Source organism: Cantharellus anzutake, assembly GCF_015039405.1.
Source record: "Cantharellus anzutake strain C23 chromosome Unknown EI90scaffold_251, whole genome shotgun sequence".
NCBI classification, from domain to species: domain Eukaryota; kingdom Fungi; phylum Basidiomycota; class Agaricomycetes; order Cantharellales; family Hydnaceae; genus Cantharellus; species Cantharellus anzutake.
In genome coordinates this window covers 58,118-77,406 of record NW_024067201.1, presented here as the reverse complement: position 1 = coordinate 77,406, position 19,289 = coordinate 58,118, and positions in this window count along the sequence as shown.

The following is a 19,289-nucleotide window of genomic DNA, read 5'->3' as shown; positions in this document are numbered from 1 at the left end:
ATCCAAGATAATACAATGTCAATAAGAACACACATCGGAAAATATCTAAACGAAAACTCACCAGCCTTCTTCTCATCGATACTCAAAGTTTTCCAATCCCTTTTCTGTAGCTCCTCCAGCTGACGATATACGTCTAATTGCTCTTCCTTACTGAGTTTTTCCCACTGAGCCTCAACGTTCGCAAGTGGGAGTGCGTTTACCGAGGAAGTATGAGAGACGACGGAAATGGTAGATGCACGACGCAGTTGGGAGGTGCCTGCTGTAGCCCTGCTGAGCGTACGCGCCCTTTGAGCGACACGAAGGGCGTTCATTTGGGCCTCTAAAACAGCAACAGCAAATCGTGGGTTGGGATGAACGAGTGGGAAAGTTTTGCGACCGTGTACGCCGGTTGCTTCCGAAAATGTTTGATTTTTCCATTTCCTCAGCGTCCAAGTGTTTGCTCCTTAGTGTGCATGGTCGATGCACCGTCCATCCACCATGCCGATGCTTGGCTGAAGAGCAGTCGTAATGAGTGCTATCAGCTCGCGTGGGCTTTCGTTTCGGTGTCGGCTGCGTTAGAAGCTCGATAACTCTATGGATATGACAAGTGTATGGCACAATTTATACTTCGAGCCTCCTGCTTCATTTTTCACAGAATACTTCATGTGCTCTGCTTGAATCCGTGATTCCCTTAGCGGAAGATGGGTCGCTTGGCCAGACTGGACCTAGCCTGAGACGTTTGCTTGAATATTCGCTTTTACTTGGTCATACAGAAATGATACTAGACCTGACATCTGTTTGGTCACTAGGATGGCTCGACTCGTCTACTCTCAACAATTTTTCAATCTCAACGCCACACGTTCCCAGACTGAGACGATCTTCAATCTTGATTCGCGGCACAGGTTCCCAATGACTTTGGTTTGGGGTTCTCCTCTTAGGGTGTATCCCCATCTGCCTGGACTCCATCACTCACCGAGGGTCGTTGAGAAGTCCAAAGCCACCGTTTTATCGGGGGAACTTCCACATACAATGATATCAGAGGGACGCTGAGAGCAAAGCCTCGAGCGGGAACAATCAATATGCTATGATCGAAGTAGAGAGTGCACCTACGACTAGGTCCAATGGACATCTCGTTCGTGCCCCTGTGATTTTATTGGCACCCTCATGCGAAATGCTCTCAGGTTCCATGAGAATGGCCAACGAACTGCCCCTTTGAACCGCATAAATGTAAAATCTTTAATGGTCCCTTCGGAGATTGCTAGCGGCAAGCTAGTGCGTCATTCATATCCTTGTTGTGGAGGCACACATCACCTCCAAATGTCGTCTGGGACTGTGGGTCTCTGACTTTATCCAAGTTTCATCTTTAGAATCAGTTTCGGTGACGGCGCAGATCTTTGCATGGAGTGCTGAAGCCCCATCAAACTTCATGCACCTACTAACCTAGTCCCCGCCGTACATACCTAACTGAACCAGAGAAGTACCCTAACATATCATGGGTCGCGTCTCATGTGCACATTGGAGTTAACGCCGTTCTCTAGGATGCTGAGATCAGAGACAAAGCACTCCACCCCCTTGTGCGGCATTCGCGTGACTTGATAAGGAGGCTCGCTAGAAATCACTCGTATCAAGTGCCTTCTTGGTGCACGCTGATTGTTTGATCGATCACAAACTTCGTGGCGAAGCCCAATAGCGAGATTGTTGAATGACTCCTTTTCGCAAGCTCCTTTCAAGCCCTACCAAGCGGATGGAATTCTTCCCGGTTATCATCGCTCCCGTGCCTTCGATATCCGCGTCGACGAGGGTTTCAATTGTCGTCCTTTGCTCTGGGTGTCTGCGTACGGAGCCTTTCAAGAATTGTTGATTGCGATCTCAAGTATTTGGGCAGCAGCCTCTTGGCTCTATGTTCCACCGTAACCTATCCAGGCATAAATCTCGTTGGTGGAACCCAACCATAGGGAAATGAAATGCCAGAAAGAATTCAAAGAGCAGGACTGGAGCACGGCCTGGATGAGCGTGGAACTGAAATGAAGGCCGTCGGTCTTTGATATTCCCTCAACCGCACAACATACCTGGAATTATCCTTTCAGGTGCGAGATTCCACAGCTTGGGGGCAGGGGATCCAAAGTCCATAGCTCGTACATATTCTTTCATCTCAACAAGACTGGATGACAAGGCAATGTTGGGGATAACCAATGTTCTACGTCTACGATACCGTTCAGATGTCTTTTTTGATGCAATCACGAGGCAGGTCCACGGGTGGAGATTAGACGATTAGCCTCGTCTGAAGCCAAGCTCAGAATGAAACATATCCGTGGTTGTACGTGCGGATCTTTGAGAGTACAAGAGTGAAATTTCGAGATAGTGCATTCATTACATGTAATCCGTTCACATCATATCTACATACTACAATACACTGGGCCTTCAGAATGGACAACGAACCAAGTGCTTTGAGAACAGGCCTGACGACAAGGAAGTGAGCGATATGATAGGACTGCATATTATTCGATGAAGCGAACCATGTAAGTATAGCTGACGTCGACGAGAATCCGCAGCGGCAGTGGTTATCCAGTTCGCCAGTGTGCCATCGTCCTCGAAGACCTTAGTGGACCGTCAGCCCAGCGGGAGTTGATGGAAGCGAGAGGGGGCACACCTTCTTTACTGCATACTTCTTTCCAAAGTATGCATCATAACCTTGATTCAAAGAGACCTTGTATGCAGCAGAGGGCGCGAGACCTCCTCGGCTCAACACATATTTAATTGTCTCAAAGAGCCTTACGAAAGCTGTGACAAGGCAATTAGAATTTATAATCTGTTGAGATCAGCAATAATACTTACCGGCCACCCAGACATCACCATTCTCATCTACAGTCAAGTTGTCGAGTGGTCGGCCTATCCGATAAATCTTTAGTGAGTGGGACAACGCTCCATTAAGCCAATCTTACCAATGTCAATTTCGTCTACTTGGACTAACGAGTTGTCAGCGTCTCGCGTGAACACTGTTATCTTTCCACTGGGAAACCCAGCGACCCAGTAGGTATCATCGTTGATCTGATTAGATGGCAATATTTATACTGAGCGCCGCGAAGGCAGAGAGCAATGTGGCATACCCTAACGATCCCATTCGGCGAGGGAAGATTAGCAGCAGCTATCTTACATCCTTTGTCAATGTGGCAGTATCCTAAGGAGTTCTTGGAAGGGTTAAACCAGAGTTGTATTCTGCGCTCCCACTGAAGATCGTCTATCAGATGCATTGACTCCAATATGGACAAATAAACGCACGGGATCTACTCGGCTTGAGTGATCGTTCGTAAAGTAGAACGACTTTCCGTCAGGTGAGCCGGCGACATCGTTCGGGGTCGGGATGATTTTTGGATCATGGAACGTCTTGATATGCTTCATACGTTCGGATCCAGCTTCTGTCTTGAAGAGCTCGATTGTGGAATCCGCACCAACTGCATGCTCGTTCCTTCGGAGTTGTGGACGGTGATTCACCAAGTAAATGTAAAGGGTTTTTGGGTTATCAGATGATTGTACTACGTCCATTCCATGAACGTTGAGTCCACGAAAATCTTTCAGGTCATGACGTATGGGACGAAGTGTGTTGGCTGTTGGGTCATATATCGTTATGACGTCTTTGGTCCTAGGCTCCTCGAAGACTTGGAAGAACGGTGCCCACTTCCAGCGAGTGTCAAGGGTACCACAGGCCATATAGACAAGTCCGGAAGAATGGTGGACAACGATTTCTGGGATTCACCGAGGAGCATTACCTGTCAGACAAGGTGGTGGACACCAGTATTGGCTACTTACTTTCGCATGACTCAGGACCTATCAGGATTAGCTCAGCAAAGCGGCTTTTCCTGGGTTTAGATCATACCTTCGATGATCGTGCAGTTCGTGTTCCCGACGGGGCGAACTCTTGTGAAGAAACCAATGTGCTTTAACAAGGGGACCTGTGTACATGCGATAGCTGCGAGTAGCACTAAGACGTTCAACAACGCGAAACCCGTAACAACAGACCGCATGTCTTGTTTGTTAAAATGCCGCTAAGATAATAACTGAATGGAAATCGATTATATGTTTAAGATAACAACTAAGTAACAGCACCATAAGTTATAAGGGAAACATGAATAAAGAGTGTTGGGTCACTAACTTCAGTCTCCGAACGAGAATTTGAGGAAAGAGGGAAACCATATATGGAAACGAATCAAATCGATCACGTGTTCTCACGTTGAACGTGAGACACAATAAGTATCCACGCATCTTAGAGAAGGATAACGCTGTTCATGAGACTTATGTAAAGATGCAATCGGATCTCGTGGTCAGAGATGGTGATTACTTCTTAGTTAGATCTATCTCCCAGCGGCTTGATGACAAGGGAGTCGGGAGTAAGGCAGAAGGATATACATTATGGCCAAATATCGATCCTCTATTCCAATAGAGGCTGGTAACCTGCCTATGTCGATCCTAGCCCTGTAAATTTTGGACGAAAGGGTAACTCAAACCCCGACCTTCGTTCACAGCCATATACACTGAGTTCGACGACGCTTAACTACTTTCTCAAGGGTATCGTTGTGTCAATGGCCCGGAGGTACGGGACGCAATTTAGCGTTGGGTGTCACTTCATACTAAACCAGCGCAGTTCACAAGTCCACGCACAAGGTCCATTTGCATGACGAACGATTGTGGCAATCAATTCCAGAGTTCAGATTCTACTCATATTTGATGTAACACTGAACCAGGGTTCTTGAATGGACGGGAAATATGCGCGGCGCGACGTGATGACCGCAGGAGCTTAAGCGCAAGAGACGTGGGTCCACCAATGTATATAAATGATGCATCTAGGATGCATGAATGATACACGACCCTCGCTGTAATGGTCTTCTCTAATGACCAGCACTGGTTTCTGGACGATTGACCCATGTCTGTGAGAACGGAGACATGAAGGTTGGTTTGCTCAGGCCAATGAAGCAACGAAAGTTCACATACCTGCTCACCACCCTTTCCGTTCTCCCATTTCTGATATTTTAGAGCAGTGAGACCACGCCTTTCCGCTGCCACTCGTTCGCTCTCTTTAAGAGAATTGCGCAGCGCTTGGGCCGCAATTTGAGAATACTTGTTGAATCTGTACCATTCCAAGGACTCGGTGTTTTGATCTCTTGCCCAACAAGGGGTAGACTTACGTAAAATGGGCTCTCCAGAACGAAGCCATTACTTTGTCCGTCGATTGGAAGAGTTATCCTCACGGTTGGTTCCGCCAGACCACGTGGGACATTCGGCGTCTTGACCCGCGTTGGCGCAATATTGAACCACTTCGCAGAACCGCAAATAGAGAGGAAGGCAACAGTCAACGTTATATAGGCAACCTAAGTGTGCTGCATATCTCATGTCAAGTGTAACCTGGTATGCACTACTGATTTCTCTCTATTGTGGCCACTCAAACAGTTTGTTATGCAGGGACTATGTGCTGAAGTATATCATTGTTGGGGATGCTGGTGTTGGGAAGGTATGATTAGTGCCCAGTTTCGTACCCGTTGCTCCGGGATGAATTAGATCCATGTAGAGCAGCCTGCTGGTGCGTCTCACCGATAGACGTTTCCTCGCGAACCCTGGTCAGTGCCGCCGGATGTTTATTTAGCAAGAGCCTAACTAACGTCTTCCCAAGATCCTACGGTATGATTCGCGCCAAGGTTGCTACGTTGATTACTCAGTCCAGCACAGCTTGGTGTAGAGTTTGGCAGCAAATTAATACGAATCGAGGACGAGAATAAGACCATCAAACTACAGTGTATGCAGAGTATGAATAGGGCGTATTATCCTCACCCAGAACTCTTCTTCATAGGCTGGGATACTGCTGGAACGGAGGCATTTAGATCAATAACAAGGTCTTACTACCGTGGAGCCGCTGGGGCCCTGCTCGTTTTTGACGTGACATCTCGCCAAAGCAAGTGTTGGGGTTGTTATAAGCGCCTTTTGACTGACGCAATCCTTAAGGTTTTACCAATTGCCGCGTGTGGCTGGCGGACATTAGAGCCCATGCAGATCCGAATCTAACATGTCTTTTACTGGCCAACAAGATTGATCTTTGCGATGAAGATCCAGCACAAGCGAATGATGCGTCGAGGAATGCATCAAGACTGAAAAGAGAAGTTACAACTGAAGAGGCGGGTCAATATGCAAAGGAGGAAGGCTTACTTTTCCTTGAGGCCAGTGCAAAGACAGGACACAATGTCGATGAAGCTTTTGACCAAGCCGCGCGGGACATACTGAAAAAGATTCAGGCCGGCGTTTTCGATGACCGAAAGGTGAGTCATGGACGGGTTTTGGCTTCTTGTAAATGTATATGAATCAGCCATTCTCTCAGAGCCGTGGGCCAAAACCGGCACGGACAAATGACCCCAACCAACTGGTTCTGGAAAGGGAGCAGTCAAAGCAAGGCACTTGTTGCAGTTGATTACCACGAAAGCTGGTGTGTTCCGCTACTTAACGTTATGTATTTCTCGCCAAATCTGTACTTTGGCTGAGGTGGCACTGTGTACCTTGTTCTTGATACCCAGTTGTAGTACCTTACTGTAATATCTTCTCGACCCCTTCCCGGGTATTTATAATCAATCAAACACCGTAACGTGTTGCAACGGCGATTCCCGATTTCCGACACATCTCAGAGGGGTTTTGTAGGTTCGCTCATCCCATCATGCAGCACACCCATTGGCATCGATCCGCTCGCTTCCTCCTCGCTCGCGCGTCGCTCACGGTGCCAGCATTTCATTCATGGCTGGAATGGCCCGGAAGGGAGACGTCTATGCGCTTGAATCGTATCTCCACCAGTTCTCCACTGTTTCGGACAAAACCGCATACCACGGCTCACCTTAATCGTTTTGCCAAGTCTGCCAGCGACTGGACGCTCAGTGATCTGGACACATATAACATCAGCCTCAATCAGGTGGACCATCTCGCGTTCTTTGACATACAGGTAGGCAACATCACTTTCATTCTAGCTCTTTGCAAAGACGATAAGATGGCTTTTCACATTGCAGGAGTTACCGCAACCATCGGTTGATCAAGAGGTGCTAAGTAATATTGATGGTAGTGCCATGCAACAAGATCGCCATGCAGAGCTGATCGCTTATCTGGATCTCGCCATGAAGCCTGGAAAGGGTGAAACTGGTGTGGTTGACTTTTCTGTTGAGCTCCTCAGGCTTCTGGGCTATGTTCATCGAGAACGACTGGCACGGAGACGGGCAGACCTCCCACTTCTTATCTGTGGCGAAAACAGACATGCAAAGACCGATGTCTGTGTCGTCGATGGCACTCAGAATGATATTCTTCTCCTTGTCCAGGAGGACAAGATGTTAGCGCTCCGTAAGCCTGTCAATGCACGTGCTCAGCTTGTAGCAGCGGCAATTGCAGCCTTCAATGAGAATAATGCACAAAGGGGAGCGATTGGATTCCCTCCTCTAGCAGAAAAGGCAAGTCATTTTGTGAGTTTGTGGACCGTTTTCTGTTTCTAAGAGTATACACTTCTCAGGTCATGCCCGGCATTGTCATGGTCGGCACATCCCCTTCATTCTTCAAAATTCCTGTCACCCAAACTCTGTCAACTCATATTCGTTATGGAACCTATCCTGAGGAGGAAACCCCTGTGACTTATTGTTATCCACCCGTTCCTCGTCCTTCGCGTCTGCGTACTGAAGGGATGAAGCCTCTGGACAACAGGCGTGTGATTTTGGGATGCTATGAAGCGTTTAAGACGATTGTAGGTATATGACTTGGACTCAGTGTATGTTGGAATACGGGCTGCGAGTGAACCGCTGAAGTGGGTTGCCATATTTGGAACGCCGCGTTTACGGGTACTATATAGCACTTGATGTTGGGTATGACACAATATTATCATTATGCCAAGCACAATGAGTTTACCAGCCTGTTGAATGCTAGGCTTCCAATCAATGTGTGGCAAAGGGCAACTTACTGCAAAAACCGCTAGAAGGCTCACTACATGTAGTTCTTCTGCTGAGTGCCTTTGTGTAATATCTCCATTTGAGATATCCTCAGAATCCCAAGCCTCTATGGTATAGATTATTTTTGACACCGACCCTAGAACATTCCCTCAGCATGTCCTGCAAAGATTGATAAGATTAATAGGGCTGTACGCACGGACTCAGTCTCTGACTTGAGAACTAATAACATTGTAACTCTTTACCTGTATGCATGGGCTATAACACAGGGAGTACAGTCAGTTATACAAAAGTTAAAGTAGTGAAGAAAAGGGATATCACCTCAGTCTCTGACTTGAGAACTGAGGGAAAGGAAAGCCTAGCTGAAGAGCTTACTGGTTGGGGATGGTAACATTCCATTCCCCCATTCACCTCAGGCCTCAGTTAGTTTGTCTGAATCTAAGCTTTAGTGGGCTGTACACAGTGGGAAGAAAATCACGGTAAAAAACATCAGGAAACCCAGGTGAAAATCTGTAAGGTCGGTGTAGGTGCCGACCTTGGTGCCTCTTCAGTCCTCAGGTCAGTTGATATCTAGGTTATACAGAACTTAGTATTCGATGTGGTGTGGAGAAGAGTAAATGTAAGGGGTTGGTTGTCAGGGCACACACCCTGACTAGCCCGGACCCGCTACACTTCCTGTGTGGTAACCCCACCCTTTATTCATTATCTTATATTGTATATTTGTCTCAATTTAAACAATGTATATACAATAATGTGGGAATTTGGGAAAAGGAACAGAACTCCTTTTCCTCCCCATCATTGATAATTAAAGCTCCATACAGCTCAACTTTATTGACGACCTGAGGATTGAGGAGAACTGGGGTTGGAACCTACACCAACCCCTTACACCTGGTTAGCCTAGTTCCTCAGGCTGCCAACAAAAGTAACTTGTATGAAGTTATTATTTGCAACAGTATGGGAGGAAAGGCTAAGTTGCTCTTTCCACTTTCCCACACTATTGTATGTACTTTGTATATACATGTTTATTACAAGACAATTATACAATTATGTAATGGCTAATCAGGTGTTACTGGTTGTAGTGGGAGATGGCCAAGTGGCCCATAGTATATTAGGCAAAGCACAGCAAGCCATGCGTGACCCGTTGACCCGTTTGTCCATATACAGAGTAGCAGGCATAACAAGCATAACAAAATACAGAAAGGAAAAAGGAAAAGCGGAACATAGATGCAGACAAAAAAGACGAAGGAAAACAGACAGTACGGTGCAAGTCAAGAGAATTGACAGAGAAAAGAGTTGGTGAATCGGACAGTTTGTGAATTTGATTAGGAGTGGAAATGGAAAGATGAGAAGGTGGAGAGAGGGGAGGTGGTGGGAAGTGCAAAAACAAGCAAGCCAAGTTACTGAGCAGGCATGGACGATTCCAGGAGTCAAGAGAGTGGCAGCAGCAGAGGCAGCAGCGATAATACACGAGTAAGAGTTTGGATACAAAGCAGTAAGCGGCCCTACTCACTGAGAGCGGCATGAATTTAGGTGATAGAGAGGGGGAAAAGTAAAGGTGCAGGCGCTCTTTATAAGTGTGGGCTGGACTAACTGTGAGCACTCTCACGGTGAGGGAGTTTCAGTACGTACCTCTGCTGGTGTGGTCTGTTCCGCACATCCGCACCAGAACACCCAGCATACGGCTGAGGCAAAAACCTAGGCTCATTGAGAAGTCAGGTTGCGTGGCAACTCGTGATTGGTAGGAGTGGCAAAGGGGAGTGGGCAGTGCTAGGACAGGAGCGGCAGGATATGATCGAGCGGAGGAAACCTCAGCATGAGCTGGGTTGGGTCTGATCGTAGCCCCGTGATTAGTCCTGTGAAATGAAAACATTAAACAATAACTAATCAGGTGTTACTGGTTGTAGTGGGAGACGGCCAAGTGGCCCATAGTATATTAGGCAAAGCGCAGCAAGCCACGCGTGACCCATATCTTCCCAGGTCTATTCCGGTGGTTGGAGGGGGTGGATGGTGGTGGTAAAGACATTGATAAAGACGCGTGTGCTTACTGAAGTTCATCTTCTACCAGCGGCGTCAAAAGCAGAAGTCCCTGACAAAGTTCCTTGGATGAGGATTGGGTTTTGGCGGATGTAAATGAGGAAGGCTTCAGAAGACCAGCACCCAATCGATTGGATACGAGGCAGTGGCGTTCCAGCAAGCGCAAGCATGGTGGCACCCCCAGAGTGTAGAGAGTGTCCGCTGACATTTTCGTTTGGCAATATGGCATGCAGACGATTCAAGAACCACGAGCATGTTGGGACTGTGCCCTTCTCAGTTAGCCAGAGTTCAGGCAGGTGGGGGAAACTATGGTCGCATGATATTAGGTACTGAGCGAAAGCTGACAATGGGTCCAGTCGGTTCTTGCGCCCCTCTAGAACGATTGTGGATCCCTCAAACAACCGATCTGCTTTGTGCATAGGCAAGATGAATGAGATGTGAGGTCGAGGAACTTTATGAAAGTGCACTGAGCGACGACAAATAGTCTTTCGGAAATTGCGTAAAGCGGTGGAGTCCAGGTCCACGAGTTCCCCCAATCTCATTAAACAATGCCAGCCAGTGAAGGTCATTGCGATGAATAATCTGTCGTCATGGGAAGGAGGTTGTGGCAAGCTATTTTGGATGAGAATGAGGTCTTCCTCCGTTAGAGCCCTCTTCCGAATGCTGGGGGTGTTGTGCAGCTTCATACAGCCACTAAGGCAACGTGAAACAAAAGGTGAGTTCCTGATTGTACGAATCTCTGGCCAGGTGCCTTCCAATTCCGTGCAGATCCCTGACAGGTAGCTCTTGACGGAGGAAGGTTGGATGTAATGGCACATGTAAACGATGTAGAAACTGAGAGTGTTTTCGGATGGCTTTAGTGGGAAGTCATGAGTATCGCAAAAAGTAGCGTAGGACATAAAGGCAGATGTGTAAGTTTTGTGGGTGCTCCGCTCCAGGGAGGCACCCAAGGCACGAGCCCGTTCACCCATCAGGCGTTCCATCGACCATTTTTCATGGGTGGGCTGTTTGGTCAATGGGCCTTGTTGATGCTTCATACCTTAGCTGCCCCCGACATATCCAGCGGAGGCATGAATTCCCTGATTGAGAGATCTGGCATATATGAGCGCACGATGCCAAAAGCCCGCCTTGAGAGGGCATCAGCAATAACATTTTTCTTCCCCTCGATATGGAAAACGTGCAAGTTGATTTTGGACTCTAAGCGGATTTTCACAGATGCCATAATAATAGGGCTGTAAATATCGAGTGCATGGAGAGAGTTGAAAATCGAGAAGGAAGTGGTGGAATCGGTGTGAATAGCCAGGCGCTTTGGCGGTGGTGTGTTGGAAGCTGCCCATACCAGCACAGCCAGTACTGTCACCGCTTCATTGAAGAAAATATTGAAATTGTGTTCTCGGTCGACCACCGGATCTGCAATGTAAGCTATCTTGTGGCTTGGGGAAAAGAAAGCCAAACCGATAGATGAAGCATCCGCCCAAATTTGGAAGTCTGCATTTTCAGCATGCCACTCCTCAGTTTCCATCATTCGGACACCCTCCAGCGACTTGACCTGTTGTGCAAACCAGAGCAGATCATCCCTGACTTTCTTATTAATGAAGATCAAAGCATTCATGAATCTTCTGCCAGCCAATTTGTTGTACGATGAATTGAGAGCCGGTTTTAGAAGCAGGAACACATTGAGTGACCAGTTTGCATAACCGAGGATCCGGAGCCAAGCGTGCAGCGTTTGTTGTCGTGGCTGAGGTGGGTTGTTGACAAAGTCCTGAATTGCCAGAACTAGTTTGGCTTTGGCCTCCTTGGACATTCGGATTGTCATTGATGGTAGATCAACCTCAAAACCAATTATTTCGATGGTTCTGCCGTGTTGTTGCTTAGAATCTTCGTGAGGAACCCCAATCCAATCCAGCAGTCGCAAAAACTCGGCCTGTGCGATAGGAATGCTTCGGTTGTATGGTGTGTAAAAGCTAATGGCTGGGGAAAAACTGGCTGAAAAAGCATCATCAACATAAAGCAATAGGTCAGGGATTCCCTTGACATGAATTCCAATCCAGCAAACCAGCCCAAAAAACAAACACCACAGGCGGCCTGATGCACGGTTGCCGAAAACTGCACACCTATCAACATGATACTGGCCATCGATCAAGGTGGCCTGGCGGGCTTGCCAGCGCAGGTGCATGGGAAGACGCCGATATGCCTGAGAAGCATCAGATTTCCAGACGTAGAATGGCTTAATACCACCATTAGCCTTCATTCGTGCACGCATGTTGGTTGCGAGGTCTGAGAGGTTGTCAAGTTTGACAAAGCCACCTTCGGCTGGGATGAGGGAGTTGAGAGATTTGGTCCCTGCACTGTGATCGTTTACGAGTCGAAGCTTGGCAGACCCCTTCTTTGGGACTGTGAACACCGGTGTCAGGGACTCGTCCAGGGTCGAGGGGGTCCGGGTATAGCGTCCGGGACCGAGAGCCTGGCGGGGGCGGATCGGGCGTGCGTACTGACAGGCCCGATGTGGGACAGTGGTCCCTGGCCACTTAGACTGAAGTGGAAGGTTGTTATTATCATTAAAGGAGAGATATTGTACTGCTTACCTGAAGTGGAAGGTTGAGAAGAAGGCTACTTCTTCGGTTCCCACTTCAGGTTCGTTTATATACATGCGGCTTGGATCACATGACGGGTGCCACGTCACCCTCGCTGAAGGAGAGAACGAAGGAAGGTCAGTTGGGAGGTTCAAACGAGACCACCACCAAGCTGTTCCCTGGTTCTTTAGTTAGGATGGGGAAGTGTACTAGTGTTGTTTATTGTAAATATAGTACCAATCCGAGTGTTTTGGCTAATTCTATTTTTATGGGTTAGTTTTAAAGTTCCTGGGAATTGACTTACAGATAAACCGAGCCCTGCGGAGCTGTTTCTTTATTGAAATTTATTAATTTGTCTAGGTGTAATTCTGTGTAGCGTTGTTTAATTTGGATTTAAACTTGAATTTAATCTTCTACTTGGTGAAGTTTCAAAGATTCTATTCAGTTAATGAATTTGGATGGTGTCTGGAGTGTCCCTTGAGTTCGTTTTATTTTTGTCTTTATTTTATCGCTTGTTTTAACAGTAGCAAAATAACTGTTTTGTGTTTACACTTTGAAATCTGGAGTGTTAACCAGCTCTCCTGTTGAAATATCTACTTAATATTTCTCTCCTTAATTGCTGCCTTTTACTACAGTGGCAATCTTAACTGTATATCACTTTTTCGCACTGGAGTGACAACCAGAAATGCTTGAGAAAAATAATACTCTATTTTCTTACTTCTCTAAGGGGGGCGAAAAGTCGCAGAAAGGGTCTCCCTTTTATACTCCTTGGGTCGCCTTCCTTTTTCACGCTCTACCTTCTATTTACAGGATTTATTTACAGTGTATTTTTCTCAAACTGAATAAAAAGTGAAATTTTCACGCTATAGTTCCACTGCGCTTTGCTGCGCTGAACTGCGGCTCTACTGCGGTCAGACTGCGCCTGGAATCCTTATTGTCCTTCCTTGCCTAAGCTATTTTAATGGTTAATTAGAATTTGTCTGCGCCGCATTTGCCGCAGTTCCCTATTTCAAATTCCCCATATTTCCCATTAAGTTCGCTATGACTCGGTCATACTGAATTCAAACCTCGCATTACTATGCGTGCGACTGTGCTGAGACCTTCAGCTGATTTATTCCAATTTTATTTAGTGACATTTAGTTAAAATGAGACTGAAATGATAAATGAGTGAATTATTCAGGTTTAAAACTGAAAGAAAAAGTTGCTAGTAATCAAGAATTACTCAAACGAATGTGTTATAGCTCTCTACTTCATTAGAACATCGTTCCCTAAAATTCCCGCCATGGTCCATCGTAGTTTAGTAGTTTTTCGTGAATTTCGTTCATATTCCCTGATTCCCCTTTGTATTATCACATCCTAATCCTCCATATGTATTGTTCGTTGTTATAGTAGGTCGTCCTCGAAGATATCATATTTTTATGTATTTTATTTAGGGCTCTAGACCTCTTGAAGCTGTCTTCCCGCGTGTTTTCAGGTTTCTAACTTCATGTCCTTGTATCTCATTCATTTCTGGATGTTTTCTCACGTTCTTGGTATCATTTATTCCCACCTTTCCAATGGTACTAAGGTTGTGTCCTATTTCCCTGTATTCGTTGAGTTAGCAAAGTTTCGCGTGCACATTCGGTAATCACGTGCATCGTTCCCATAGTTGTTCGTATGCGGGAGCCGTTTTTGTTTAGTTGTTCGGGATTTATGATATGCGCGGGTGTTTATTTCTTTCATATGGGCTTCTGTGATTTATTTCAGATTTTTCCCTCATGATCTAAGGTTGTTTTGCACTTTTCGTGCTTTGTTTTGACCGGGCTCTTCCTTATTTGGACGGAAATTGGTCTTCGCGATCTGCCGAAGTGCAGATCTCGGTTCCGACGGCCGGTTCCCTGCGCATCGCCACCCTCACGTGTCATTACACATGATGCAGATTCCTATATTCCCGTCATGGGTATAACTTCACAACGGCTGGACCGTTTGGGCTGAGAATTTGCATAACTATAGTTTCCTATTTTTCATAATTTCCATGTAAATTTCGTTGTATGTTTTAATTATGGATCCTACGCAATCATCGTCTTGTCCCTGAGCTCGGACTTTTGATGTCGCTATTCCCGTTATTGGATTTCTCATTAACGCATGATCCTTTTATTATGGAAATTTGGGAGGATTAAGAGTAGATCCTTTCCTTTCTAATGGGCTATCAAGCTTGTCTCGGTCGTTACTAGTTAATCTTCGTGCTTGCTTTTTAGACATTGTCCTCGTTTTGCAGGAGTTTTAGTCATATCTCCGTCGTTTACGGGTAGTTTCCCCTGTAATTACTCTCATTGGTTCCGTTTGGGTGACATCTACATTTCCTATTATAAACACGACTTTGACTTTTGCATTAGTTCCTGAGGAATCTTTGTTCCGTGGTACTTCCATCCTTGCTACGTGTGCGGACGTGGGAAAGTAGTTTCCGTGGAGGTTCTCTGATTATTTTTATAGTCAAATCTTGGTCGATTGTCCTAATTCTTGGTTTAATATTTGCTATAAATTCCCCCGAGAATTCCGTCTCATTGATGGTAAGCTTGAAGTATTTTTGTTATTTTTCTTTCTTTCGATTTATCGTGTATAGTCATAATAATTCGTAAAAATTCGTTAAAATTCGTTAAAATTCAGGTCCTTCTATGTTCTCATATCTACTTGTTGTATGAGGTTTTTGTGATTTATCTGGCATATTTCCATAATGGGTTTCCATAGTGTGGCCGTTATTTCTCCTACATCGCACACAGCTGTAACCACCCGGGTGTCTCCGTGGGAGATCCCGAGGGTATCCGGTGCAGGCGCGCGTGCTGGGCACAGCGGGAGGTCGCCCGAGGTGCCCGGGCCGGGTACATGGTGGGCGCGCTGCAGATGGGTCAATTGTACATTGATACAGAGAAAGTCGTCCATGTGGAATAAAGGGAGAATAAAGAAGAAGTAAGATAAGGAGAAACTGAGGAGGGGAGGATGAGGGGGGAAGAAGGAAAAGGGGGAGGAGGTAAGGAAGGGTGGACCAGCGGGGTACCGGGTCAGGTTGGGCCGGGTGGAGCCGGGTCAGGCGGGTGTGCCCTGACAACCGGCTGTGCCGTCATTCCCGGCAACAAGGATGCACCGAAAGATTCAGAGTATCGACCCAGAGTCATCTCAGCATCTCGTTGCTGCCTGAGAAACTCGATCAATTCATCATCTAGGTTGGGTAAACCAGAGAGGCGTGCAACTACACCCCCCGGTTGCAACTTGGGGTCATCCATGTCTGCAAAAGGCCACAATCCATGTCGTAATCCATAACACATGGAATCGACAAGCGCACGGTTTGGGTGGTCCGCTAACAAACTCTCAAATCAGTCAACATTGATAGGCATGATAATTTTAAATAAGGCTGGGTGCTTAGCGATCGTTTCAGAGATGTCTCCATATTTATAGTCACCAGGAGGAACCGATGGAATTGGTTGTGCACTTTCTGTGTATGTAGCAGATGGGGTACGTCCATGATCATTGCGGCCGAAGATGAAACACATGTGCCAGGGTCATTGCCCAGCACGTGCGAAGCTGAGCCCAGGTTCCTCAGGCAGACGTCTTTTGGCCAAGTTCCTTTGTGCATTCTTAACAGGGGTGGTCTCCGTGGCAATCCCGACAGATGTGTTTGAATTTGCATGGGTCATATGAGCAACCCTTCTTTGTGTTGAACTCGCCACAGATGGGGATGGTTCCTGTCTTTTTCCCCTGCTTACCCTTTCCTCGAGATTGGTCCCCAAGAGAGCCTGGCACATCACCGAGGTGTCTGAGGTGTCTGAAGGCGATGTCGCCAAAAAGATGGAAGTCGGTGAAGGAGAGATGGTAACTCTCTTGGACAAATTTGCGGATGGCTGAGTCGTAACTAATGACAGAGAGTTCGTTAGTGCAGGCGCTGAACTTGTCAAGGATATGCTCGTAGTAGGTGCTAAGTTCTTCTTGTCGGTGCAGGTAAGCGTAGAGAAGCGCATGCTTATATTTGGTGAAGCCCAGTATCCATTCCCCTTGTGACCTAATCTTGGCCTTCCCCTTGGAGTTGAACTTACTAAGCGTGAGCTCGGCTCCACCACCGAGGTCGATAGAGTCTTTGTATGAGGGTGCAACAGCGTTGTGGTCCTCAACAACGGCGGCAAGGTCGATGTGCTTGTCACAGATGAGGTCGTGCCAGAGCGTGTGAGGGAAAGCTGGTGGGCGTCCGTGAGCAGCAAGGCTTCGGACTGCAGCTTTGGGATCAAGGTTGTAGATGTTTCGCAGGCATCGAGTTTTCTGTTGGCTGCTAAGTAAGTCAGTGACATCCCAGGGGCGGTTACCTCCTGGGTAGTCCCAGTTCCATGCATATCGAGCGTCATGGTCGTCGTCAACCTCCTGCGGGCGCTTGGCTGACCCCCCACGCTCATCCTCTCCATTATCATCTCGCTGTTGGCGGGCTCCAATGGCTGGGAGGGTACATTCAGCTTGACCAGGGATGGCAGCGGTACGGTCGTTAGAACGGTTGATGCTTCGTGATTGGACAAAGTGCTCGGGGTCCATTCGGTGCTGACTTCCACGAACGATTGCTTCTTCTCTAGCCTGTGTGGATTGATCGAATCGGGCGACATATCGATCTGCGAGTTGACTTCATTGATCATGGCTGAGGTCGGCGGCACCATTGAGGAGTTCCCACAGTCGTCGATAGGCTCCGTGCAGACCGATTGAACGACTTGAGTATTCCGATTCGAGACTGTCGAGCTGGTCAAGGAGTGCATCATCAAACGGTGCGGTTGCAATGCACTCCAAGTCGATGCCACCAAACGTGAAGACTTCAGGATCCGTCGAACCACTTGTTGCTTGCGCTTGGGCATGTTCAGACATGTGTGACCGTAAGATATTCGAAGAATCAGTTAGAAGTGCAAAAACAAGCAAGCCAAGTTACTGAGCAGGCATGGACGATTCCGGGAGTCAAGAGAGCAGCAGCAGCAGAGGCAGCAGCGATAATACACAAGTAAGAGTTTGGATACAAAGCAGTAAGTGGCCCTACTCACTGAGAGCGGCACGAATTTAGGTGATAGAGAGGGGGAAAAGTAAAGGTGCAGGCGCTCTTTATAAGTGTGGGCTGGACTAACTGTGAGCACTCTTGCGGTGAGGGAGTTTCAGTACGTACCTCTGCTGGTGTGGTCTGTTCCGTGCATCCACACCAGAACACCCAGCATATGGCTGAGGCAAAAACCTAGGCTCATTGAGAAGTCAGGTTGCACGGCAACTCGTGATTGGTAGGAGTGGCAAAGGGGAGTGGGCAGTGCTAGGACAGGAGTGGCAGGATATGATTGAGCAGAGGAAACCTCAGCATGAGCTGGGTTGGGTCTGATCATAGCCCTGTGATTAGTCCCATGAAATGAAAACATTAAACAATAAGAAATAAGGGGTGGGGTTACCACTCCTTACATCCATGTGCCACATGGTCCGGCCCCAGATCCTGCCCTCATGTGACTTCTGGGTATCCTCGGAAGTTTTCCTGATATGGTGGCCACTGTGGGAAGATGAGAAGTTAGCTTCCTTCTCATCTCCTTACCCACAGTAGGTTGTGCCCTGGATAGGGCTGGGTACACCAGAGGCTGTGGACCATAGGGGAGGGTCATGGGGACCCAGGAGTTGTCCCCTGACATTGGTGTAGGTTCCAACCCCAGTTCTCCTCAATCCTCAGGTTGTCAATAAAGTTGAGCTGTATGGAGCTTTAATTATCAATGATGGGGAGGAAAAGGAGTTCTCTTCCTTTTCCCAAATTCCCACGTTATTGTATATACATTGTTTATACATGTTTAAATCGAGACAGATATACAATAAGATAATGAATAAAGGGTGGGGTTACCACTCCTTACAGTAAAGAACTGTCATGAACCCACCTGGGGAAGATCCGATTGCTACCCAGGCAGGTGTGTCTGGTGGAGCTCGATGTTCTGGGTTGTCTGACAGTGGGTCAGAGACAGGCTGGGGGTGGGGCAGAGCTCCGAGGGTGATGGGGTGTTGAAGGGACTTGGCTTCAGCGACTTGGAATGGAGCGCTGCACCTGTTATGTCCTCATTGTCCCCAATTTGTCAGGGGAGCTGGTGATGGAGGAACCGAGGCCACCAGTGGAAGGGGGCCAGAGGCCCCCCTTGCTACTTAATGATGGAGGCATTAGCAAGGGTCAATTGTTTGTCATGCGATTTGTTGGGGTTTTGTAAGGAATGGTTGTTGGGGATGGATGAGGCGTGCTTTGCATGCATTCTTTATTCTTTATTCTCTAATAATCTTTGAACTAAACAATGTAAAACACTTGTATGTACATATATAGCATCCAGGGTTGGGAAAAGGAGCTCTGCTCTTCTCCTCCCCCCCTGTCGAAATACTAGCTCCATACAGTCTATGTTCTCGACAGCCTGAGGATTGAGGAGTCACCAAGGCCAGCACCCCATGGCCTTACAGGTTTATACCAAGGCACCTTTAGATGTGTCTGTCACTCAGTTCTTGGTTCGAGGTGGAGCAGCAGGCGAGTAGAGCACAATAGGCATCGTAGGGGGTTTGGATTCAAGGACTTAATATTATAACTGGGGGGAACTATTTACTAGAGTTGTACACATGTACATATAGCAGAGGTAACAGGATCTGAAGGTAACCAAGGGGAAGAAGAAGTAAATAGAAAGACTCCACAGGACAAATATAGAATAGGTGAAAAGCCTGAGTTATGTCTGAAGTTTGTGGAGTGAGAGAATTA